This window comes from Phasianus colchicus, chromosome 6, assembly GCF_987193195.1.
Source record: "Phasianus colchicus chromosome 6, bPhaCol1.hap1.1, whole genome shotgun sequence".
Lineage (NCBI taxonomy): Eukaryota > Metazoa > Chordata > Aves > Galliformes > Phasianidae > Phasianus > Phasianus colchicus.
The window spans coordinates 46,487,574-46,514,633 of record NC_143441.1 but is presented as its reverse complement, the minus strand read 5'-3'; the positions used below and the strand labels follow the sequence as shown (position 1 = coordinate 46,514,633).

At 40.1% G+C, this 27,060-nt stretch overlaps 1 long non-coding RNA gene across 3 annotated transcripts; it reads left to right on the top strand.

The window, feature by feature from the left end:
- Positions 1 to 293: 293 nt before the first annotated feature.
- Positions 294 to 26,464, top strand: LOC116238272 (uncharacterized). 3 transcript variants are annotated; one of them, XR_016467905.1, is made up of 6 exons: positions 294 to 1,351; positions 10,085 to 10,254; positions 10,426 to 10,551; positions 10,698 to 11,072; positions 11,624 to 11,727; positions 25,755 to 26,464. It is a non-coding gene; the product is annotated as an uncharacterized LOC116238272 (long non-coding RNA). The 3 variants fall into 3 exon arrangements; XR_016467904.1 differs by lacking the exon at positions 25,755 to 26,464 and adding an exon at positions 12,507 to 16,182 and having other exon boundaries at positions 11,624 to 12,377; XR_016467903.1 differs by lacking the exon at positions 25,755 to 26,464 and having other exon boundaries at positions 11,624 to 16,182.
- The last annotated feature ends 596 nt before the right edge of the window (positions 26,465 to 27,060 follow it).

Below are 27,060 nucleotides of genomic sequence, written 5' to 3'. Positions count from 1 at the left end.
GTCCCAAGCTAATTGTAGTCACCTTCTAAGGCTTCTTTATTGAAATACGATGTGATTTCTTTTTCTGCTTATAACTGATTTTATACAAGCGATGTCTATGGTATCAGTCCTCAAGAAACCACATCAGAAACTTCTGAGAAACAGATCTTTTCTGAGATTTTTGGTTACATTTTGGATTTTACTAAGCTAGAAACATCATAGGAAAATCAAGAGCAATTATAATTGTAATAATTTTAAAAGAATGATTGCATTTTGCAATATTTTTTGTTTCTGCTTTCATTTCATCAGTTGGATATAAGTTTATTTGACCTCTTAGCTCTAACATGAGCTGCTGATCATTACAAGCCAGCAGAAACAACAGAGATCTACATTTGAACCTGAATGTCACAAGTTTAACTCCTTCTGACAGTCATACAAGTTAGCACTAAATTAGTTTATGCAATTTGCCCATGATTCCTAAGAGCTGGTGTGTCAGGTCTGGTCAACATGTCTATCTCTTTGAAGAAAACTTTGCTCTGAAAGACATCCTGATACTACTTTCTTTAAATAGAGAAAGAAAAAAAGACCTGCATAAGATAACATGATTATCCAGGATCTATGACGAGGATGTTATTTTTAATGATAGCTCAGCTAAAATAGAATGTGCAATGACTTTAGGAGGTCATCATCTGAAACTTAGAATCACACAAAGACAGAAAAAAAACAGCATGAAAAATTGATTATACGGATGCCTATCTCACACAGATGACATTTTTCAAGGAGGAACACCTTTCATGCTTCCAGAGGGAGCTCTACCATTCAAAAAAGCATTTATCAGGCAGGAAAACAGACTGCTATGAAACTTGCAGCCTGAAACTGAAACCTGAAGAAACACATTCCTGGTTTTGCTGCAAGTTTGGAACTTTGAAAATGTTCACTGCAAGCTTTGTGTAAATTTCTACCGTTTCTTGAATGCTTGTCAAGTTTGTGAGTGATTCTGAGACCTACATGTTTGAAGAAAAGAGCACCCAAGGCCTTGCTTCAACAGAGCACAATGCTGATAACACTCATTGTCTCGTTAAGACTGATAATCACCATTATATTATCTCAATTGGGTGCTGAGAGAGCTGATTGCAAACACCTGGTTCAGCAGTGGGGAGTCAGCTGAGCATGTGCCAAATCTATGGCTTTGGGTCAACCATCTTAACCCATAAATAGTGAGCAGCTCATCTGCCCCTTGAGTTTTTCTGTATGGTAGTTGACTGTGTGCTGGGATTTCCCCTTGGGAAAGGAATGCCTTTGGAGGTTGTGTCTGCTGTAAAAATCCCTTAAACCTTGATGCAGAGAGATGCCTTGCAGATACAGGCCCTTGGTAAGTGATTAATAGCTTGCCTAAGCTTGGCTAGCTTTGCTAACATTTATATATTAGGTTGATTGTGCCCCTAGGTGTAAGCAGTACGTGAAGACTGGGAGTAGGAGTGGATTCAGCTACACCTAGGTTCTCTCCTCTTTGGCTTAAGGAATTTAGAGTGCAAAGGTGTGAGCTCTGAACCTTGTGGTTTACTAAGAGGACCTCCTGGATAAGTGTGTTTGACTACTTGTTATACAGATGATGGGTGACTACTGTATCCTAGCCATCCCAAATCTTCAGCTCGCTGTGAATGATTTCTTTTACAATATGTTTTCTCTAGGTTTTAATTTGCACTCATAACAATGTTTGCTGGTTCTAGTAGTGTCTTGTGTCAGACTGGAGGTACAGGATCTTGAAGGTTTTTTGAGTCATAGATCAATACTATCTCAGCAAGAACCTGAACTCTTTCTTTTGTGAAGAGAATAATCACTTTTTGGGCAAACTTCCTGTTCTGACAGTTGATGAGATTAATGTTTTTGTTTTGCACTCTACTGCTGGAGTAACTGATGCAGCATAGAACATTGATCTGTAACTTGTCAATTTGTCAAAACTTGAACAAAACAGTTTTGTGATTTTCTCCATGACTGGATGAATGACTTGATCTAAATCCACTAGAATCAGTGAATAGATGTTTTTTTTTTTTTTTTTTTTTTGTTTTTTCTTATTTTTGCTGGACTTTAGGCAGAACCCATGGAAATGAGGCTTTATTGGAAGGCAAGCATTTTTATGGCTTTTTATAAAACCTATATTTCCAAGCAGGATAGGTAGCATGAAAGTTACAACAGTCCAAGCATCACCACTCATTGGGGTCCTAACATGACAATTCATGAATTCTGTATGACTTGTGCAGCAGAACTAGGTATCTTATAGTTTCCAGTCTCTTAAAATACCTTTCAGAGGTAGATAATGTTACTCTTGTATTTAACAAATGGTTTCACAACACAGAGATCTATGTTCAGCCCATGCTGCTTGCTGCTCACTAATGCATTTAGCTTTGAAAGTCATAGTTCTTTTACTGTCATACAGAGATAGAAGATTATACTGCAAGTATGCACTTCATGGAATAAGTAGAGCAGACAAGTGTTCGGCAGTCCCCAACATCTGTCTTGGGTATGTTTAAAAAAAAAAAAAAGGCAAAAAATCTACAGTTAATGGCATTCAGTTCAGACCATAGCAGTCTGCATCCTGCTGTAAATTGAAATGATGTGCAGTAGTGCCTGTGCCTCTGTATCTAGAGTGACTTTTTCTTTGCTGACAGTGAAGAATATGCTTTTAATATAAGTTGCAGGGAAGTAATGAATTTCCTTTTAACAGCACTCTGAAGTCAATGAATACTTACTCCAGGACAAACTCACTCCAAGAACAGGGTGAACTGAATTTAGCACAAGGATAAAGGAGTAGAGATGCACAATGCCTTTATTTATAACATGATGTCTGTAGACCAATTCAGATCTTCATTTGTGCTATAGGATCTTCTTTTACATGAAGTGGTCATATAAAAGCTGGTATCTTTTCTCTTTTTGATCCTACCCCAATATTGGGGTTACTTCTAACACAGGGAGAGAAGACCATGTGTCATCAGCAGCTGAGGGACACTGACTGAACTGGACAAGGTGGCAGAAAACCAGGTCTCCAAGACAGGTGGCAGGCAGAACTCAGCTGACCTGTGATCTGTTGGAGCTTTTTCCGAACTAACATGACCCTGAGGAACTCTTCCATTCCAACAAATTAGTGAGGTCAAAAGGCAAAGTACAGTTACTTAAAGCATTGATCTCTGTTCAATCAGGCATCAGTTTTCCTCTTGCGGTCAAACATCTCAAAATATTGTCAACTTCTTGATTGCAGCTTAATATTAGGCTCGCATTCTTCTTGGAGCATAACTTCAGATTGATGGATGGTTACAAGTTCTCAAGCGAGCTTCTCTCTTCTAAAAATTTATTCTTCCAGTCTCCAATACTTTATTTGATATTGTGTTCAAGCTTATGTGCTTCCTTATCTGTAGTGACTTCATATGCATGTCTTGCAACAAGACTGGTGTCCCAATGTTTGAAACTGTTGGGAAAGATAAAGAAAAGCATAGAGAGAAAAAGACAAAAGTGCCTGACTCACTTCAGAAGACTTTATTAATAATCTGAGAAAGTTCTGGCTGATTTTTGAAAGTGAACTACCTCCTTTGGTATTGTAGGACAACAGTGCTACTAACCAAGAGCTGTTTACAAGGATGGATCGTGATAGGACAAGGGGGAATGGTTTAAAACTAAGATGGGGGAGGTTTAGGTTAGATATTAGGAGGGAGTTCTTCACACAAAGGGTGGTGACGCACTGGAACAGGTTACCCAAGGAGGCTGTGGATGTCCCATCCCTGGAGGCATTCAAGGCCAGGCTGGATGTGGCTCTGGGCAGCCTGGTCTGCTGGTTGGCAACCCTGCACATAGCAGGGGGTTGAAACTAGATGATCATTGTGGTCCTTTTCAACGCAGGCCATTCTATGATTCTATGACACTGGATGCATACGTAACACCAAACTAAATAAGAGAAGGATGAGTCTTAATAGCCTCTAACAAACATTAGAGAAGAAAAATGTTTTTCACTTTTTAAAATAGTTGGTGTTTATCTGTGTACTGAACAGAGAAGTGTAAGATTAGCTAAATAGTGTTTTTTTAAATAAAAATGAGGAAAGTGTTCATGTCTTCAGGCTGAGAAAATGTGTTCTCCTCTTTTTTCTCTTCTGGAAATAAGTCAGACTTCGTTATTGTGGGTTTCTGGAAATATTGTGAAAGTTGTTGCTTTTGAGTAAAACAGGTACGCAAACAGGAAGAACAGTTTCAGCCAAAGGTTAGGGATAGAAGAACTGAAAATCACTGAAAGTTTTACATTAATGAATCTAGAATGGATTACTTCAATAAATAAAACTGCCGTTCAATTAATTTAATAAGAGTAAAGCAGCATGCTAAATCTGAAAGTAGAACTCAAATTATGTGATGTGATAACTGCAATAGCAGAGTGTGGGACCCAGGGAGCAGGGAGGTCTCTGGGAAGATTGGTGAGATAGGTCTCCTTTTCCTGGGCACATGTTCAGTGTCACTATCTTACTGCTGCCACCACTAAAGGTGGTGTGGAGATATCTGCTCTTCTGTTGAGGTCACCTATTTCTTTTTCCTGCATGTAGTGTGGGTCAGTTCAGTTGTATGCAGACCTGGGACCACCTGAGATGTCCAGTGGTCTTCAACTCAGTGGTGGGGCTGGAGACAAGACTCCTGTAGATCCTGCATCTTGCCTGAAAAACACACTTGGATTTCCTAGGTACCCATGGTTACTTTGCATGGAGCCTTTGTTTAGGAAACTAATTTTATTCCTACAGAGTAAATCTAGACATCTACAATGCAGACATTTGTATGAGCTAGTCAATAAGCCCACTGAACACAGCATGACTAAATCAATAGCGGTTTAGTCAGAATCACTGAGATCTATGGTACAGTTCACCTCCTCCTGGAGCATACATCTCAAAAGGTTGCCTGGCTGCCAACCCAGAAATGTCTATTTCTCCCCAGTGACTATAATGAGAGCCCAATGTGAGATGCTCTGTTGCGATTCTCCGTAACTTTCAGATGTGAAATGAGATTGATTCATCTCTTATTGTACTGGTCACGTGTGAACACTGATGAAGCTCCTCAAATACAACAGATTCTGGTAGGAAGAAAACAAAGCATAGTTCTAATAACTTGTGAATCAAAGGTTTGTCTTGAGAATGTGATCAGCTGCTATTCACAGTGCAGGGAAGCAGCTCAGCTCAACTACTCGGGGTGTTTGGTGTAGACCAGGGCAACTGCCTGAGTTTGACCATTTAGAACACCAAATGAAGCTGCTCACTTAAACAACTGTGGGTGAGGTGGTCACTGTCCAGCTCAGAAATCAGTGTAAAGAATTAGATTTGCTAAATTGTGCAGATTCATTATCCTGTCTGTTGCAAATATTTGTCGTATTTACACAAAATACATTTTTTTTCATTTAGCCTTCACTCTTTGGTTGCAATCCAGAGCACAGCAGCTCTGTAGACAGTGCTTTGCATGTTTCCCTCAGTATATCTCAAGACATAATTAACTGATATCAATTAGCAATTATAAAACTACAAGAATCATAATTGACTTCGTTGGAATGACTATGTAGAATAAATGGATGTGATGTCACTAAACTGCTCTCTGATTATCCCTTAAAATCATGAGCGCTTTTGCAGGTAATGCTTGATGTTATGTAGGAATGTAAATACAAAATCTATTGATGTGGAATTGATTTTATACAGCAACTCAAGCATTTATCTTAGCTCTACTTATTGCTTAATCCCAAGGATAGTAGCAAAATCAGATTCTCACTAATGGAAAATGAGTTTCAGGTTTCTCTGAAGTGATACAAATTGTTTGGTAATAAAATTTTGCATAATCACCTGCTTAAATAATTACCAACATCATCCTCCTGCTGATGTTCTCTAACAAACATAATGATTTCTAAAAACATTGCACAATCTCTAGCAGGCTCAGGCATGTCAAGATTTTCTGGTCTAACACTCTGTGAGGTGAAAAAAATCGTGCTTAGCATGCATAAAACATGCTGTACTGTCAAGCTAATATTTTTGCCAAACAGATTGTGTTATTGTCCGTACATCTCCAGCTGATGCTGCCCTGTATCACAGAGCATTTGGCTTACTCTCTGCATCAAGAAGAGGAAAAATCATTTTGTATTTGGAATTAGGCTGGTGATTAATCTTTTGAGTTCTTGTTTAGAGAGATATATATATTTAAAAGAATAGCTATGGTTACTTGACAACATTGTTTAAATTTATGATATTTATGTAGTCTCTTCCTGTAGTGGAACTGGAAAATTGACTCCAACAGAGTTGAAAGAGTGCTTAAATAACCAGCATATAAAATACGGAGCATGTTGTAATGTTTTACCCCAAAATTTGTCTTGTCATTGCTGTCTAAGTGAACAAAAATTTGGAGAGCGCGTTTTAGTTGAAAACTTATTTTGCTTTAATTGTGGTGGCATTTAAACCTGCTGAGAGCCAGTGAGTTTTCTACAATGATATACTGAGTGCTCAGGGTAGACAGACACAGTGGAATTCAAAATAGACATATACAGCTCTTCTGATTCAGAGTTGTGTTGACTTGATGGGTTCCTTCTGCGATCTGTGGATGCTTAGTTCAGTACAGTCAAGTATTTGCCCTTGCCCCATCCCTGGAGATGTTCAAGGTCAAGATGAACCAGGCTCTGAGCAACCTGATCTAGCTGTAGATGTCCCTTCTCACTGCAGGGGAGTTGGATTAGGTGGCCTTTAAGGGTTCCTTCTAACTCAGTTCTATGGTTCTAAACAGCAAGACCATCTGCCACAAGGAGGGAGATCCTCATTTAAGAAAAATGAAAATTTCTGGAAAGAATAATCCTTAAATTTGAAAGGTTGAGGTTTGTTTTTTGTTTTGCTGATGATATGAGGAAACACTTCACTTAAAATTATCATTCTCGGAAATTAAGTCTTAAAAAAGAATGACACAGTTTCAGTTTCTGAGAGGTTCTATTAAACTACCAAGTGAATTTATAATTCCCAACATAGAATCATTAAAGTTGAAGACCTCTAAGATTGTCTAGTTCAACCATCTCTACTATGCCCACTGCCTACATCTCTCAGTGCTACATCTCCATGGTTCTAGAGAACCTCCAGGGACAGTGACTCCTCCACTTCACTGGGCAGCCTGTTTCAGTGCCTCACCATGCTTTTTAAAAATAAATTCTTCCTGATTTTGTAAAGCAAAGTACTTCATGCTAAAAGCAACAGGGATGGTGGGTGCTTAGGCCTCCTTTTTAAAGATGCATCAATCTGTGTGCACTGGAGTTAATGTAAACCATTTTCTTCTAGGTTGTAATTTGTTATTGGCTGTCTACTGTCTAATGAAGTGTGTTCATGTTGCATCTTTTACTACATTGTAAGCTTTTCTTGTTTGCCAGTTTTCGTGCAACGTCTCTGAGACTTTTGCTTGAGTTGAATGTGGCTTCATCACAGCTGGACAGTCACACAGTTATAGAATCATTATGGTAGGAAAAGACCTCTGAAGTCATCTAGTCCAACCATCAACCTGTCACTACTGTGGCCACTGAAATACTGTCACAGCCTCTCTCACTCACATCCACAAAACCTCTATATCTTTAGGAAAAGAGGTTAAAAACTGTTGGCTCCAAATAGTTAATCTAATTCTGAATGTGCTTGCTGGGTGTGCAAATCACTGTTATAATGGCCAGATGTTTATTTCATGAGTCCACACTTCAACATTCCAGTGGTCGTCTTGAAGACAAAAGTTGCCTTCATATTCTTTGCATCAGGTATTTCTGAGTGCTGTGACTCTTACTGGAAAGGATTTGCTAGCTCAGAGGTCTTGCATTTGTCAAATGAATGCTTGGGGTAACATTTTGTTTTGTAGCTTAGCCTGGTGATTGTGGTGAAGTCACAGATTATGGAAGAAACAGATGATGGTTCTCTCTGTACTGCAGAGTCAAAAATTGGATGAGGTTTTAATGAGGTGACATTGTTACCAGCTCTAGACCCAATAGCTTGTCATCTAGTTGTGAGCAGAATAATTACCAGTGTTAAGGATTCATTGAAAAGGCAACTTGCCTTTTGTAAGGAATTACTGTCTGAAGCTCTATGTTTGGGCTAACAAGCCTCTGAGAGGGACATGGAGGGAGGCAGCAAGATGGTAGACAGTATGAGCATGGGGTTGAAACAAGGCTTTGAAATGATACCTTCCATTTGCTAAAAATAAAAAGCTCTTCTGAGCTCAGTGGTTTTATTATTTCTTTTTGTCTGCATCTGGGAAGACTTTTGATGGGCTGGTGCAGAAATCAGCTGTCTGCAATTTTTTCTGGCATGAGATGTGGTGTTACGTGAGGGTGCAGAACTCCCAGCTGAGCCCAGACCAGTCTGGAGATCACCAGGAGCAAGGATGTCGGAATTTCACTTACATTTCCCTGGGTGGAAGGCCTGAGATTGGTGACTGGACTGTACTTTCTGAGACTGCTCAATGTGTTTTAGTGCTTTTACTCAATCGTTTTGCAGTTTAGGTTGAACAATAATTCTGAAATCCCACTTCTCTCTTTACTCTTATGGTACTGGAAAGTGCGTTTTTAAGGTGTATTTTTGTGCTCTGCCTTAAAAGTGCAACAATGACCATAGGTAAATGTTCCCTGTATGTCTATTAATGTTAAATGAGGCTTTTAATAAATCCTGACTTAATTTCTTACGTTATGCCAGAGATTATTATCTTAGTGCTCTGTGAAATTAAAATAACAAATAGGAGTTAGTTGATATTAAAGTTGCATATCTACCTAAAAACATATTACAAACTCCATTAAAGATTTGCAGATAATTTAAATGCATTAATCTACATTAATTCCATTAAGTGGAGATAGTGTGTTTTTAATGCTGGAAAATACTTGTCTGGCAGCTTAATTAAATATTTGGAACAAACAAAAACAGCCGAGATCTAATTTTCAAGTGTTATTCAGTCATGTTTGGAGAGGGGTAAATACATCTGCACCAATCTGCCTTTCTAAACAAAAAGGTTGCTAGTTACAAGGAATCACTAAAAGATTTATATACCTCTTTTTGCCTTTCATCTAAAACAAATAACACACTACAGCTATAATTATGGATGTAATAAAGAAAAAAGCAATCAAGCAGAATTTAGTGCTCTGAAATTGTCTAGAACAGAATTACTTCAAATGGATGTTTAAATTGTGTAATTTTATAGCGAGATTAGAAAACCAGAATTCATCAGATATTGGGAAAGTGAAGAGTTAGAAGTCATTGATTGCCATGAGTTTAATCCTTGCCAATGAACACAGTCCTTCCACCAGTTGCTTTAAATAGCAGCACTCATTCTTCACACTGGAGGCTTTACTGTGTTTGTTCCACACTGAGCCTGATCAAAGCACAGCATTTTCCTCTCACTTCAACTCCTGTGTTCGCTAAAACTGGTGTGGTGGTTCTATGCTGCCCAGTTCATATCCCATTTTGTGTGTAGACCTCAATGCCTCTGCAGTGGGAAGGCAGCATGCAGATGAGTACTGGGAGTATTTACCATTTTTATTTGCTTGGCCCAGTTGAAAAGTTTTCCAAAGCTAAAGATATCTGTGTTGCTGAATGAACCAGAAGCATCTGATTGAAAGGAAAAAAGCAGTGTCAAGCCTTGCTTGACAATTGCAGTTTACATCCATTTGCATACTTGGTATGGTAGTACTTGATCTTCACTGAGTGGTGAAAGTCACAGCATGAGATACAGGAGAATCCCAGCTTGGAATTCTTTAATGTCTCTGGGCTGCAAATAGGTGGAGCAGGAGTGAGTTGCTCCCTTGGCTAAACCTTGCATCGCTCCAGCTTGTGCCAGACTGATAGAAACATAGCTGGGCATTGAGGTGTGAGATGAATAGAAATGTTCCCCAAAGCATGGGCATTCATGCCCACAGATTGCTCTGTAGGAATTTATTTTGTTAAAAGAAATATTTAAATCATATTTTAAAAAAATATATAGTTGTTACTAATGTTGGTCAGTGAAAGTGGATCCAGTACCGTGAGATGTTCTGCACTGCTTAAGCTGGTCTTCCATTGAACTTTATTTTTTTTCTTTTCTTTGTGTGCTGTTTTCTGAGAGCACTGAAGAGTCTTCCCTGATGGGGAAACTTCCACAGAAGAACACGGCTCGTTTTGGCAGCTCTTTCCCTGTGGTAGCTAAGAAGATGGTTCCGGAGCAGAGGGTAATTGGTGATGTCCAAATCCTGCTGTGGCCATGTGGATCCATATGACACAACTAAGGACACTGGTAAGGCTGTTCTAATTTATGGTCCTAAGGGGTCACTTGTTATCTGGGAGATCTTTGGTGATTTAAACCATCTGCACGAGGCTGGCAGGTATTTTGTATACAATAACAAAAATCTGAATGTTTTAGACAACAGCCTGTGCGTAAATCTAATATATATCTATTTTTTTCCAGGAGTACTGGCCTAAAAAGAAGAGGTTCATCTGTATGCTTGTGTCTGCAGAGTTTACCAACACAGCTGCTCCATGCAGTGGCTATGTGTTTCTCTATTTTGAAACAGGAAATTACTGCTTGAAAAAGGTCAGTGATCTTGTAAAGAAATATTTCAACTGGGTAAAACCCCTGTTATACATCGTGATACAGAATTGTTCGGAGTCATGAAGCTCAGAACTTGTTTTATTTCTTTTCTTCTTTTTTCTTTTTTTCTTTTTTTTTGGCCTATCAAGGATTATAGGCTGAGTTCAGCTTCAGTTCAACCTTCATCAATCAATATCATTAAAAGCAAAAAATTTGCCAAAGCAAACTTACTCTGTCAGTGCTGCTCTAATGAGTGGATGAGGGGAGCACTACGTGATCGACTTCAGAAGGGTTGCTCCACTAAGTGTCACGGCTGCTTGAATTTAAAATGTCAAAGCATTACTCCAGTTATAGCTCCTGCTGGGCACCAAAGCCTGTTGGAAAAACCCTAAAAGACAGCTGGAAAGGGAATATTGTATCAAATGTCCAAGTGTTCTAATTGACTGGTCTGAGCATAGAAATCCACAAAATGTTGAGAGGCCAAATCCTTGTCCTCAGATAGTTGGCTTCAGGAGAACTTGCAGGTGAGTTCAAAATAAATTTCATGCATCCCTATTGTCTGTGAGGATAAGAGTCTAATGCAGCTGCTGAAGTTCAGCTTTGAGTTTGAGAGATATCGATCTGTGCTCAGCTCTGTGGGTCAGGGCTTTAAACCTGCTAACGACTCTTGAGGAAGCGAATCTTACACATCTATGGCAGAAATCAGCCTCAAAGTTTAATACTGGTGAGTTCTCAGCGATCTATTAAAAAGAAATACTGCAAAGAAGGGAAACTTTTTGCCTTTGAAAATAATATCTCTACACCCTGCTGTATCTGAAAATGTGCTTTTGCAGTGGTGGAAATGTCATGTTATTGCATGACTGATCTCATTGCATTGAACAAAGCTGTTTAGGGCTGATAGGACCATTTGACACTGCAAGACAGTTGGTTATGCAGGACTTCAGCAATGGGGAGAGGTTCTCAGCATTCAGTGCACTTGAGGATTCTAGCTGAGCTAGGCTTTAAACAACTCAACAGAGGATTGCTTGTATTTTCCTTTGTTGTCTCTTCACACTTGTCTATGGCTGTCTACCAGGGAAAGGAAAGATAGCTACGAGGTGGATTGCTCTGCAAGGAGAAGGCAGGAAAGCTGCTACATATCTTGGATATGAAGATGTGGCTGGGGAGCTAAGACCACAGGTATGGGCAGCACAATGCAAGTTAATGTATTTTGACTCCCCTCTTAGCCAAGGAACTATGAAAGCTTCTGGGAAAAAAAGTTTCCTTGGGAATTGCTTTCTAAGCAGTTGTTGTGATGCTTTGTATATGTAACAAAATAAAAATAAGGTCAGCGTGCTTATTCCTTTTCCCATTTCACTCATGCTGAGTTTTTGACACATTAAAATTAAACCCTCAATGTATCAGGTTGAACACTAGGAAGAATTTCTTCTCAGAAAGAGTGGTGATGCATTGGTACAGTCTGCCCAGGGAGGTGGTGGGGTCACCATCCCTGGAGGTGTTCAAGAACCATGGAGATGTGGCACTGAGGAACGTGGTCAGTGGGTATGGTGAGGGTGGGTCATCTAGATGATCTTAGTGGTCATTTCCAACCTTAATGAATCTATGATTCACTGAACATTATTTGCAGCAATACTTTGTGAAGGATTTTCCAACATATTACAGGGCTCCAATAACTGTTGGAGGATGAACTAAGAAACAGCAGCATAGATGCACCTTCTGGTCACCTGGGGTTGTGCAGAATGTTGTTGTGCTCATACAGACACTATGGGAGAGAGCAGCCAAGGAAAGTTGGTAGCAGACAAAGTACTTAAGCAGTACAGGACAGTGACGTGAGTACCTGCTTATAAAAGAATGAGGTTCTACTGTAAAACCTCTGGCACAACGCAGAAATAAATGAGTGTTGTGCTTTATGACAACAGCCCTTTAAAGACTGAAAAATGTGTCCTTGCTCTCCTGAGGTTCACTTCAAATAGAGCTCTGTGTTCAGCTTGTGAAGAGGCCAACCACCTTGCTCCTTGGCAGCCCTGCTCCCTGAGCACACCCACACCTTGTGCACAGAGAAGGCGGCTCATACTCCCTAGAACTTCATCTTCTCATGAAAACACTCACTGCAAGAAAGAAGAGTTCCTCTTCCAAGAGGGAGTGGAGCATTAAAATAGAATCATAACCTGAGGAGGTTGGTATTATTTTTATATTGTGAGTAGGATCAGACACCAAAAAGAAGTGCAAGAAAAATCTTCTGTCCCCAGACATCTAGCAGTCTAAACAGACAAGTGAATGAGTGGTAGGAAAGGGATGCCTGTAGAGGTGAAGCATCAGCAGAAGGTTGCAGGGGTAGGGCAGTGTGAAAAGAGCAGGTTTCCTAGTTGCAGCCTACCCTTTTTCTAGTCATTGGACTTTCCTGACTTAAGATGCCAGTTTCAAAGCCAGGTTAGCAAATATAATTGCACTCCAGTCATGTTTATTGCTTCCTTATAGCTTACTCAGACAGCCTTACAGGTGTAATGCTTTATGGACTTCTGAAATGGCAGGTATCTGCTGTGAGGAGCTCAGTTTAGACTGTGCTTAGCACTACTGAAAAGTAAGGGTAGACAATAAACTAAAGAAGACAGGTGGGAGGGTTGTAACATTGAATGTGCTGATATATCAAAGAAAAGGTAATGAAATCCTACGTCGCCAGTACATCCTTCATCCATAAAACAGGACAGTTCACAGCAAGGGGGGACTGCATATAAATGCAGCTCTGCCTTACTAATGTTCTTTTGGCCGCCTTCCTTTCTCTCTTGCCTGTGCTCTGACCACGAGGCTTTTCCTACAGTACCTTTCCCTTTAATCTCAAGCTTGGTGTGTGACCAAGGGAAGAAGGTGGCTTTTATAGTCTTTAAGGATAAACCAAATGTAAGTCATAAACCAACTGTTCACTTATCCTTTTTTTAGAAAATTGTAGTTGAGGCTGAAACTGAAAGCAAAGGTCTACTGGGCAGTGCGAATGTTTGTGTGGACAAAAAGACATTGCTAGATGTAAAGCAATAATGATCACAAAGTAGTTGATGTGCTTTGTTTGGGGAGGCTGGAGAATGATTGTCCTGCAATACCAAAAGCCAAGAGAGTGAAATTAAATTCACAGTTGCAATTTTACAAATGTGTGCTGTTGGAGAATACACTTGGCATTAAAATGAAGCAGAAGAAGTGGCAAACACAACAAAATGCCTATAATCTGACTAATTGCTGCAAGTGTTTTAGAGTCACCTCTAAAGTTAAGGCAGGAAAAAATTGAAGAGAGGGAGGTGAGCGGAAAATAGAAAGACAGCAACGCAGATTCAATGGAAGGGCTTCATGCTGCCTGGTATCTTCCTTTGATGTGAAATTGTGTCCCTGGGATTTTCCTTCTTTAGATAATCAGAAGTTTGAGGCAGAGCCTTGTGGGAAACTATCAGTAAAATCAGAAAATATGGGGAGCAGTGCAAGAGTTGTAAGGTGCATAAGGAAGTGACTGATCAGGAAGTTTTAGCAGTTACACCAAAAGGAGCTGTGTCAGTCTCAGAGAAGTTATGGATGATTCTTCTCAAGAATCTTTGCAGGATTGGTCAATAGACAATAAAAGGAAATAGTAAAGAAATACTTTCCTTTAGTAGGTGGCTAGGAGCAACAGATGTGGCACGGCTATGTAAAGGCAGATACTGTCGTGGGCTGTACTGGGAGCAGCACATCCAGGTAAACAAATAGTGAGGCACTGGTCATGCATCAGAGCATCAGAAATTGTATCTGTAAATGCAATACTCTGGTCAACTGCATTCAAGTGAGATGAATCACAGGCCAACAAGAGCAGGAAAGTACAGTGGACAGGAGCAAGTGAGGGTATTTACAAAAAGCAACTAGTAGAGTATGTTTCTTATAGTCACCCAAGAGAAGGATGAGCAAGTGTACGAGTACTGACATCAAAATAGGTAACAGAGAAAGTACACAAGATACACTCAGCACCGAAGAAGGAAGAATTAATAAAGCTAGAAATTTGTAACCATCAGAGAGGTGAGGCTCTGGAAGAGGTCATCATACAAGAGACAAACTGTTCACGTGACACATAGTTTGGACTGCTTGCAATAGCAGGGCAGAATTCAATGATCCAGGAGCCCTCCTATGTTAAGGAGGAATAGGGGTGTCTCATAGGTGGATGTGGGGACATAACCTCCATATGAACTGTTCTTCACTGCCCTCTGCTGTGGGTGTGTGTATATATATATATTTATGTCAGTAGCGTTCATGCACTATCTGACTGATTCTTGGATCTGATAGCTTTGGAAGTAATTGATAATCCTTTCACCCCAGATATGTCACCCAGCAGAAATTGTCCTGGAGGATGCTGCCCTCTGAGGATGTTCCAAAAGAGCTGGGAGCAGGCAATGCATCAGTTGCAGGAAGGTAGATATGCAGTTGAAAGAGATTCTCTGTTTTACATATCTGTTGTGGGGAAGGAGTAGTGTGCAAAGTACAGAGTATAAACTGTGGGTGAAGCAGTTACGAAGAGACTTCATATTCCATCAATTCTAAAAGACCTCTGGTCTTTAGTCCAATAACTGAGGCTTACAAGTAGCTTGCTACTATAACTCACTAAATCTTCATGTTTCCATAGGTCAGAAACACAGCCCTGGTTATTAGAATTCGATAGATCTCCCGCTCCTTACACCAAGATTAGGTCTGGTCATCCTGATGGCCTTTGCCATAGATTGTGTTAATTTGGATGCAGCATTTATCTATGCAGTTTGGCAGTAAAGTTATCAGTTATCTGAATAATGTAATATGAAAAGGAAATGCAATTTCATTTAGAGATCAACAGGGATAATTTAGTATTCCAAATAGCCTCTTGACAGATACCTGCAAATTAAAGGTTACTTTCTTCCTCCATTTAATAACAGGGCTCTCCTAAATGCATCCATCTTAATAAAAAAAAAAAAAATTCAAAATCTAATTTATCAGCTCCCCACATAGTACTAGGATATTTATAAGCAAGCAACAACTGAATTAGTTCAGCCTTTAGTAAGCCTATAAATATCACTAAAAGGAATAGACATTAAGACTTCTTTTGTGAGCTCAGATCAGTGAGCTACTATTGAAATCATCCCAAACCTCCCCTTTTAGTTCTTTGTTCCACAGGCAGCTACTATAGACAGTCAAAACCAAGCTCATAATTTTGATTTACAGTAGCTGTTTTCAGGGCCTGATGGCACATTTAAAGAAATGCCTCACGATTTTTGCAGTTAAAAGGATTATTTTCATGTGGAATAGGACCATCCCTTCTGTGATGTGCTGTGAAGAACTGTTACACCTGTCTGAGGCCTCAGAAACAGGAGATTTGCTCTCCCTTGCCCTGCCAGTGTCATCACTGATGCTCTGTTAGCCGCACTAGGGCAAAGGTTTGTTCCTCAGAGCTCTTCCTCCTTGGCCCACCTTCAGGGCACTGAAAACAAAGAAAAGACAACAAGGTATTGTTTATATTTTGAGCTTAGAGCATCTGTAAAACAACCTAATTGACTGCTAGAATCTGAGCAGAAGGTCATAGTGATGTCCGCAGGAGATGCTTGTTACTCACCAGCTAGCCAGTGTGCTTAAATAATTAGTTTCTAGGAGAATAACATGCTAGTCTTTTTTTTTTTTTTTTTTTTTTAATTGAGCTATGTGGTTGAGACATGCCTTTTAGAATTCAGGAAAATGAGGATGGAAACGTAGAGCTGTTTCCTGCCTATGGCACTTTCTCCCCACCATATAAACTGCTGGATCACTGTCAAACAACATTTCTTCTGTCTTCCAGTTCACAGCACAAAGCTCAGTTTCACAGTAGATCCCAGGAAATTCCTATTGAAAGGGACACATACAGTGAGAGACTTAACAGCTACTCAGGTCAGGTACTTCTTTGAATCTGCTACAAAAGAGGGAGGCAGTGAGCTGCAGTTTCCATAGAATTATTCAGTGTTTATCTCCAAAGGGCTGTGAAGTATGAAGTTTAGTAGTAAGCACCCATCCTCTGGAGCAGACAAAGCTAAATACAAATTTAAGGGCAATGCCAATGCAGAATTTCCATTTCATGCTAGGAAGAAGGAGATGGCTTTTTATGACCTGATCTAATTTCAGTGTTCCCAAACTGATAAATCTCCAGCTGCTGCTGCCCTTGAAAACCGGCATCCTTGCTGTGTTCTTGCTGTTTCTTTATTTATTTCTTGGGATCTGATCCTCTGCCCTTCTCTGTCCCCCAGTACTGATTCTGTTTCCTCCTTCCCTTCCCTTGGGAGCCATTCAGAATGCTAATCTGGGGTGTGCTGGCCTACACCACCTCCTCAAATTCTCCTGTCTCCCTGTCTATGGCATTAATACCTCCACTGCTCTCCCCTTGTCAAAGCAGTGAAAATACTTCCCATACTGGATTGTCCTGCTGGGTGTTTTTGATTGCTTGTATAGCAGGTGATAAGGAAGGCAGCAATCATATGAGATTTTTATTTTCAATTTTTATTGTACCATCCTTCAGTGTGGTTAGCACAGAGTTCTGTGTGACACCAATCAAGAGCAGCTGGGAGCCAGCAGCAGTTTTCCGCCCAGTACAGCTGCCATGTGTCCCCATAGCTGGAACAGCTCCTGGCTGGCATGGGGTAGCTACCCAAGGAAGTCTAGGAAGTCTGTGATACACCAAGAAATCAATGTCTCACCAAATGCCAAATTTTCAGAGACTAGAATGACTTTTTGTTTGTTTATTTGTTTGCTTGTTTGTTTGTTTTTCATTCTTTTAACTCAGCAGAGGTAAATTTCATACTCTAAGGTTGACATGTCTGCTGAGGGGATTGGATGAGACTCTGCTGACTTTGTACAGATGCTGATGTCTATGCAGCAGAGACAAGGCTTGGGGCTCTAACACAGTGATACGAGTGATCACCAAATCTGTTGCAGTGGCTTCTTAGTCTTCCAGCAAGGATGCAACATAGCTGCTCTTCATGGAGATAGTGCAAGGAGTAGTTGAGAGCTTATTGTTAGAGGTGCCTCCTGAAATGTAGGAATGGAGCTTGCACAGCCTCTGCTTATGAATCATTAAACGGAACATGCCCACTCAGATTTCAGGTTCTCCACGTTCGGAGGAAAAATGGTGATGCAGAAATCTTCTCTAAGGCTGCACCCCATCTTCCAAACTGTTGACAGCCAAGGGAGGACTGGGAGTGGGATTTGTCTGCCCAGAGCACCTTGTGCAGCTCCCCACCTAACTCACAGCTGAGATGCAAAATCTTTTGAAACTCTCCCTTTGCTTCAGATATGGACAGTGCAGTGGCCTTTAATGACATTCCTTCCATGAGCAGCCATGCGTACAGGTTGAGGCCTCTCATTGCGGTGCGTTTATTCCCACTAAGTGCTCTGTGCATGTGAGAGATACTGTTTTGCTAACTATTCCTCTTTTGATAAATTATTGATAAAGTTTCTCCTTGGCAGATTATAAAGCTAGGGAGCCCTGGGCACTTCTGCTTCTCCGTTAACACATTCTAATTCTTGCATTTATCTGAAGAATATAGGCATGATTTTGATGATGACTTTGCAGCTTTTTGGAATGTCACCTTCTTCAATAACACAATATTCTGCTTTCTGCAGACAGGAAAACCACTTTTTCATATGTTTTTTTGGGTTTAATGGGGGAATACTTTACCAGAGACACGATCCAATTTCTTACTGAAAGATCATGGAGTATTAACTCCAAGCTTACAACTGGCTTTGGTATAAATACTCTGTACAGAAGCATGCAGTTGTAGCTAGCTTGCACTGAACATTGGTCTGTGACCTCACTGGCTAGAGAGGATAGTAGTATTATCTGCAATAGTCTCCCTAAGGAAAGCCTGTTGGACAATGAGTTCTGATGCTGTTTTTCTCCTGTTTCTATGTGTTGGCCATGTATGTACTCTGTTGTCACCTTTGTAGAACCGCACACAACCTTCTAGCAAACTACAGAAATGATCCATTGGCTACGGCAAAAGTCTGGGAGTCAATGACACCATGTTTTATTCAGGGAACCATCCCTTTGCTGTTGTGTGATATAAGAAATCCATTTTGCACTTCTTGAGTCAGTTAATTCATCTAAAATAGCAGTGTCCAATGGTTTTTAAGTCTTGAAAGCATTATGTATAATTAACAGGTGTGTGGCAATGCCAGGAATATTCCATCTATTGCTGCTGGTTTTGTTGTAATGTGTGGTTCCCAAATGGGAGCATGCAGTTGTTCAGCAAGGTGGAAGAAGGTTTCAGGGGTGGATAATGATTGTACTTCTGTACAACTGCATATCCAGTCATCTGAAAAGCCAAAGAGCTTGGGATCACTAAATTTCCATAAGTGTAGGACCTTCTCAGGACGATAGGAATACTTTATTTTAGAGTTTTTCCAAATTCAGGCTCAAATGGACCACCTGGGAGCCAGCATGGAAGACATGAGCTTTCAGTAGAGTGCCTGGATGTTTTGCGCCCCGAGTCATATTTGTATATTTAAAAACCATTAAAAACATCAGACAGAATGGCATCTCTGCTGGAAACTGAGTCACCTTCCATCTACTATAAGTTGCCACAGAGGGGCATTAGCAGCCAAAACCTGAGTTATCTCAAACAGCAAAGTAGCCTTCTAATTACCTTCAAAGAATACATTTTACTGTTAGTGATGGCACAGACAGCTCTTGTCATCAAAGCTGCAAAGCGGATTCTTTGCAGCACTTCAGCCAAAGAGGAAGGCTTGAAGCAAACTCCTCTTCTGGAACCATGCCCACACACAAGTAATGTCTAGTTTGCAGAGTTTTATTAACTAGAAATTGATTTGCAGTTATTACAAAGTGGGATAACTATCAAACTTCAGATTCTTTCTAACTCAAACAAAATCATCCTTCTAAAACTCTGCATCCATTTTACTGTGCTATTGAAATATTTCCTATTGAGATATATTGAAATATTTCTTAGTGAGACAGTATCACCTCCTCCTATTTCCATATATAATTGTGTATTTTTTTATGCTCTGTTTTGCATTACCAGAAGCAGGTGGGGCTTTTTTCTTCTCTCTGAAAGCTGAAAATACTCCAGTGCCAGTTCTGGTTTGTTCTGCCTCTTAGCACTTCTATCATGGAGAAGACTTCTTCAAATTCCCCAAGGGATGAGGCTTGGTAAGAAGCCGGTGGAGGCTGGAGGATGGTCCAAATTTATTAGCTCTTTTTCTGTGAGTGGTTAGAAGCACAGAGAACCATTTATGTTGGAATAGACCCTTAAGATCAAGTCTAACCATCCACCTAACTACTAAGTCCACCACTAAACCATGTCCCTAAGCAGTATATCTATACATCTCTTAAATACATCCAGGGATACCGACTCCACCATTTCTTTGGGCAGTCTGTTCCAATGCCTGACATCCTTTCCATGAAGAAATTTTTCTTGATGTCGCATCTAAACTTCCCTGGCACAACTTGAGGCCACAACATGAGAATACCTGTACTCTTATTGGAAGCATGTGTTGTCAGCAGTGCTTACTGCATTAGATCTTCCAATGGAGGGCTTTGGTTTTTTAAACCATTAGACAAATTTTGGCCCTGCAAGTCATCATATATCAATATCATCAGATACTCTAGTGTCCATTGTTTTCTTGTAAAAGAGACAAATACAAGCTACCTTTCTTTCTGTCCCACTTTCCCACTAGACCAGTCCATGCTTCAGACTAAGAAACATAAATTTGATGTGATCACGCTGCTTTCTCTATATTTTTCACTATCAAAAATATAACCTATGTAGGGAAACTGTTAGGACACAGCTTGAAGTGGTGATTGAGCATCTGGTGAAGGCCCAAGGAGCACAGGTAAATTGTTTGCACCTGCACTCCCCCTGTGACCAGAAGGGGAGGACCCAGGGTGGAGCCACCCTGGGCTCATATGGATCAGCCTCTGAGAGGTGAGTATCTCTTGGATCTGGGCTGCTTCCTTAGGAGTGCTGTATAGCTAGAGAGCCCCTTCACCAGTTGGGTGAGTTCTTTTTTTTTCTGTTGGCTAACCTGTGAGAATGCTTTGTCTGGTGTTGTGTGTGTATGTAAAGTCCCTCAATCCCATTTTGATGTTATCTGTTTCCTTTGCTGCCTGGGACCTGCACCTGTAACTTTAAGCCAGAGTGAACTGATAGGGAAAGTATTTACCGCTGGCTAGAATGGGTGTTTCTAATCCATCTTTAGCATAGGTATGCTTGGTTTATCTTCAGTTACAGCAGTTTCAAGAGAAACTTAAAATTGAAAGTGATCTAACTGCAGTGCTGCTGGGTAACTTCTGTGGTTGTGATTGTGTTCCCAGTGAGGTAATCCTTCAATTCAGTTCTTAAGAGTTATAGTTTTCTGTGTCAGGGTCTTTTGAGGTCTTTACTCCTGATTGTAGTTTTCAGGGATTTTGCACTCTAACTGGAATCTCTTTATGGACTTTTTTTTGCATGACCAGTGAGTATCTTTAGGTTAACACTGGAATGATCACACAAAGGATGCTAGTAGAAGTGAGACCTCATATGCCCACTGATTTGTTATAGATACTGTGAAGCACTTCTGCGAACACAGTTTCTAGGCCATAATATTGGGAACAAGGACTTTATTTTCTGCAATAAGCGAAGTGTGATATCTACCTGAATGAAATCCCCCAGTCTCAAAATGGCGTCTCATTTATTTCACAGGCTTTGCAGAACAGTATCTCATTCTTTCTCAACCACAGTGCTTTGGCAACTCTTTTAGTGTCTCAGAGACCTGACTGCATTTTCCCTGTTCGTGCTGTGGTGAAGGCTCTACAAAATACAAAAGCAGAGATGTGCTATCCTGATGTACCTCAGGCTTCCAGAGTTCAACAAACCACATCTGAGGAACCACTGGGGCTGAGCCGCTTGGGCACGAGCCAGAGTATGAGCGAACTCTGTATCGCTGATTTGGTCCCTAAGGATTTGTAGCCTGAAACAAAGAATTGTCAACTCTTTCTAAGCCTGAACTTAGAGATAGGTTAAGTCCCTGTTCCAGCGCTTCATTTAGTTCTCTTTCTATGATTTATACCTACTCTTCAACTCAAATTATTTGGAATGGATCCTCGCTTCTATTTTGTTAAACCAAGCTAGATAAAAATAAGATAGATGGCTTCAGGCTGAGAGGAACTCATTGTACAGCAAATTTTCTAAGCTGTGTTTGCTGCTCTAGACAACAGAGAACTGAAGCTGTGCAGTGAAGCACGGAAGATGAGGGTTCCCTGATTCCTATGGGAAAAATATCAATCCTTGTGTACCACCACTGAAAGTACCTCATCTGAGAAGACCCTGGTTCACAGTCACTGTTTACATGCTGAATTCTACCCTCTCCCTGCGATGTTGTCTATCTTCCAGTCATGTGGGGCTGCCTATTTCAATCTAGCTAGTATTTTATAGTTCTGCCTTCCAGAGTTGGATTTTGTGTGGGCTTTTTTTTCTTGAGTATTTTGAATTGGAGATTTCTCAGTCCTGAGTGTACTGATATCCTTGGACTTTGTTTATATTTGGAACATGACTATATTTTTTCTTTGCTCCATTCTCCTGATTGTGTGAGTTTAACACACAATCATACATCTTCCTCTTTACTAAAATGAGAAACTTAATGCTCGTTTCATGTTTTGTTCAAGGCTCTAGTCCACTCCCAGTCCACACTGGCCTTGCCTCCTTTATTTTTCTTCTTTTTAATATCTAGAGACATTTCATTATGTCTACAGATATTCTCTTATTTCTTATTTCTTTTGACAGAAATAACTCAGTTTAACTCTTGGCATTTCTCATCCAGTTGACAGCATTATCAGATTGAATCTTCTGCTAAGGTTTCTGAGAGGATGGTCCAATTTGCCTTTGTTATTCAGGCTGGATTATAGCAGTCATTTGCTAAAGTCAAATAAACAAGAACTCTTTTCTTGTAAGCAGAACTTAATTTGTAATGGAATGATTTAGGGAGAATGCCACTGTGTCCTTCTGACATAAGATGAACCATCACTTTCATGCCTATTGATCCAATTTAACTTCTAAGCAAGCTCCCATTAGACCTCTGAAACACAGCATGGGAAGGTGACTCTTTTTGACGAGTGCATTTATTTTATTATCCCTCATAATAAGGCACTGCCACTTGATTCCCTTATTTCCTTGTCTCCCTCCTTAAGCACAAGCTCTACTGGGCAGGAGAGAACCAACTGCTATGTATCTGAATAGGATTCAGCTGAGGAAGAGTGCAGTCGCTGTTGGGCTCTTAAATATCTCTGTGTCTATAGCAAGATAAGGTGGTGCTGCTTTGTTCTGGTTTAATCATCAGCCCCTCAATTTTGCAAGTTTTAAAACCATCCAAGTTGTTTGCATTTAAATCTAGCTAGTGTTTTTTGTTCATTAATAAAGAAAAGTAGAGTGAAATTTAATATCTAAGATTGCTTGTCAGTTTTCCTCTTGTGTTCCAACTCTGCTTGGTACTGGCAGACAAATAAGAACACATGAAAATCGCCAGTGATAACACATCTCTTTAAGAGAGCACGTGAAGTCAGGAAGATTCTTGCCAATTTATGAGTTTAAAGCATGAATAATTTAACAACACACTGACACAATAGGTATTTATTTGTGGTACTGTTCTGAGCAGAAAAGATTAAAAAAGACACAGTAAACAACCTTTACTTTGACCATAAAGATATAAATATGAGGTTTAAAAACAGTCTTACAGAATTTAAGAAGAGAAGTTATGCTTCTAAGTCCATGTACTTTTTTCTGTAGATGTTCTCCAGAATCTTGTGTGGTTCCTATGTACTTACATTGTGCCTTATTTTCTGCCACTTTCTGAGCACAGTATGTGCTAATATTCTGGAATTAGCACTTGAGAAATATGCAGTGGCTGTTTTAATTATAAATACATTTTCTGCAATGAAGAATTAAATCCCACATCCTCGACTAGCTTTTCTGTAATTGGGCTTGCAGTTTGAGTTCTTGTTTTGCTTTGTGCAAAGGAAATGAAGATCATCTCTCCCTGGAATCAGCCTCTGGAGGAAAGGTAGGTGTGGATGCAGTGGATAGTGAAGTTAATTTTCTGTAAATAGGATTTGAGGATGTGATGACGTTTGAGTGTTGCACGATGACAAACTCCTCCAGGCAACTGAGGATCTCTATTTTTTCTCTGTTCTCGGATGTCACCATATGACGTGGCACTTAGGCTCCTAAATCTCAGAGTTGTTTTTCTGTATCAGTTTGCACTGTTTGTGCATGGAGAGACGGAGCTGAATGGAGATGTGTTCAGGCACAGCTTCATGTCTGAGTACTGCACTTTGTAGTTAATGTACCACAACTTTAAGAGCTGATACCGTGCAAATTTAGCTAGAGAAAAGCAGCATAGGTAAAGCTGTCAAGAGAGACTGTACCTTAAATACAGAAAAAGATGCCAAAGCTGCGACTGAGCATTTGAGTGTTTGCTTTCTGAGTCATATCAGAAGTATTTTTTTCAAGAAGCTTTCTCTGTATTGTTCATTTTGCAGTTTCTTTTTTTTATATAAAAGCTGAACATACTGTTTCTCTGTGAGGTGTTAAGAAGATGAGCGTCGCATTTTCAAGCTGGTGAACGAGCTGCCTGTATTCCCCAATACAGTGCCAGTTTCTGCCAAATTTCCTATGTGGGAAAGAAAAGTTTGTTGTCCCAGTAGGCTGAACTAAGGGTAAACCCACGCTGCAAACACTGTTATTTCCCAACAGAGGTGCAAAGAGTATGAAGTGACAATGCAAGAGGCATCCTATTAAACAGCTAATCACAGAATCATTAAGATTGGAAAAGACCACTAAGATGACATAATCTGACCACCAACCCGTCCCCATCATGCCTACTAATCATGTCCCTCTGTGCCACATCTCCAAGCTTCCTGAATACCTCTGGGAACAATGACTCCACCACCTCCATGATGCCTGCGCCTTTAATGCAAACATATATAGAAAGTTTTGGATGCACTACCTGGCCTGTGTTATGACAGATGGTTGGAGTCAGACTAGGTGATGGTTCTCTGTGTCCATATCAGCTGTAAATATCATAAAGATAGTAATATATACTTACGTTACACCCATAAAAACTACTTGAAATAATCATTAGGATTACATGATTAGACACACACTGAGTAAGGAAAGCCAGAAGTAAGGGAAGACTGCTAATTTATGGAGAGCCACTATAACTTAATTTCATAATTAATTACAACATGGCTCTGTAGTGTGAGGATTCAGAAAGAAGAGGAGCTCTCTTCCAACCTTTCTTGACCAGCCAGAGTGCACAGATCTGTTGCACCAGCTTCTGGGAGCAGCTGCCTTCAGTTTGGGAGCCCTGGGAGAAAGGACCTGGTCGTATCAGAGGAGAGCTGGACTTAGGCTTTCCCGTTGTATGAGTGCTCCAGCTGGCAGGACTCTGAGTTTCAGCCTGCAGACAAATTTTTAATGGTATTCAGACCTGCAGTGCCACACTTTGTCATTGAAGCGGGCATCAACACTCACGTCCCAGCTGGAAAACAGAAGTAACAGCATTTGTCTGCACACAGGGGAGCTGTGAGGGCAAAGAAGTCTCGTACAGACAGATTGCAACGTACTCAGATAGCAGCTAAATAAATGAAAGATGTCTCACACAGGCCTGTTAGCTCCAACACTGATCTCCAGAGTGAAGGCTGGTAATTACAGCCCTGTATCTTAAATTAAATGGTAAGTTTGTCCAACAAAACAGAAGTTAATTAATTTTTACTTCTTCTCTGTAAGATGTGAGCTGAGCTAATTTGTGTTAAAATGACAATGACTTAACTTACTGCCTTAAGTGATTTCCAGTCTCACTGTCTGGGTTTACCTTCAGCTTAAATCATGTCACTCAATAGCTTGTATCATTTATTGACCAAATGTGTAAAAGTTGATTTACTTTTCTGTACGTGGCCCAGTGACAGGTGACTATCTATATGAAATTAAATCTCAGCCTTTTGTTTACTATTCTGAATGGAAAATTTTTCTGCTTGAATTCCCGCTTTGTTCTTGATGTGATTTCAGGCTCTTTAATTATTCGACATGATGAATATTTTCTTCTTCACTTCCCAACTCTGTTTTAATTTCTTCTTTTCTAAAAAAGAAAAATTATGTTTGTTCTACCATTCAGAATAAGCAATCTTCTGAAAGGTTATGAGTTATCTCTTTTATCTGCAGATGAAAACCGATGGTTGCCATGATCTCATCAGTGTCATGCTCTAATGACAGCTGTGTTCACAGTGGGACAGTTTTCCACCCTCTGCCCCTGAATTCTTTGCTTTTTGTAAAGCTATCACTTCAGTTTGATGTGCTAAAGGTCCGCTTCCATAAGGAGCATGTTGTTGGATTCCATGCTTTGAGCTTTCTCTGTCCCCTTGCCATAGCAGCAAGAGCCTGGCTCAAGTCTGGGACCTCTTTTGTCAGTGAGGAAAGCCATTCCCCTTCTGCTTGCTCAACCCTGCACTATCTTCAGCCCTATATATGCCGTCCCAGTGCCCTGTCCCAAGCTGGTGGTGATCTTAAATATGTATCTATGTTTTCTGGGCTCCAGGCCCAAGAATGCAGCTGAGAAGTGACACTTCTGAGTGAGGGTCTTTGGGATGGCTCATCGTTAGCCTAGAAGGGTTTCTGTCAGATGTTAATCTTTGGCTTGGAGGTTTCCTTATAATTATATACCTCCAAATGCCACATGCTTTGAATACTTTTCTCCAGTGCTTGGTAAGTTCTTGTACCTGGGATGGTATGATCTGCACTAGTGCTGGAAGCACTTTCTACTTTTTTAGTGCAATTCCAGTTTTGTTCTTAGAATTCACATTCATTTCAAATTCATCAATGAAGAAAAAGGCATGTGGAAGTGGGGATACTTTTTACCTAAGCATACATTTAGAAGTCAGGCTTTAAGATACATTATTTCTGTTAAAAAATAACTTTCTGTCAGACTTTCTTTGTCTCATTTTGGGGGTATTGGCCCCTAAGAGCAGCCTCTCCTTCGTAGTATGGCTGACTGAAACCTGCAGAAAATAAATGTATGCAGCATTGAATTAAGGCTCAATCCAGCGCATTTAAGAGGGGATCTAAACAACAGGAAATCAAATCCCAAACCAAAGTGTGTAACTACTTAGGGAGATACAGAGAGTTACTCCTGTCTAATTTATGCTGTCCAAAACTGTATTGCAAAAGATCTCTGTGCATCAAAGTGATAACTCTTTTTGGTGCAGGAAGAGAAGTGGTTAGTACACAGCTTTTTATTGCGTTCTGGAAATAGAAGATAAAGAGAACACTTCAAACTTGTTAGTGAAAGATGAACCAATGACAAAGATGTAAAATATATCCAGTGCCTGCAAGTGCCTTTCATCAAATATGACTAATCAATACAATGAGAAACAAATTTGAGACTGCCGGGGTAAAAATAACGTATTCAAGTTCACTTTGGAAATTGGACTAAAGATAAAGAGTAGATTTCCTTCTGTTATTTTTTATTTAT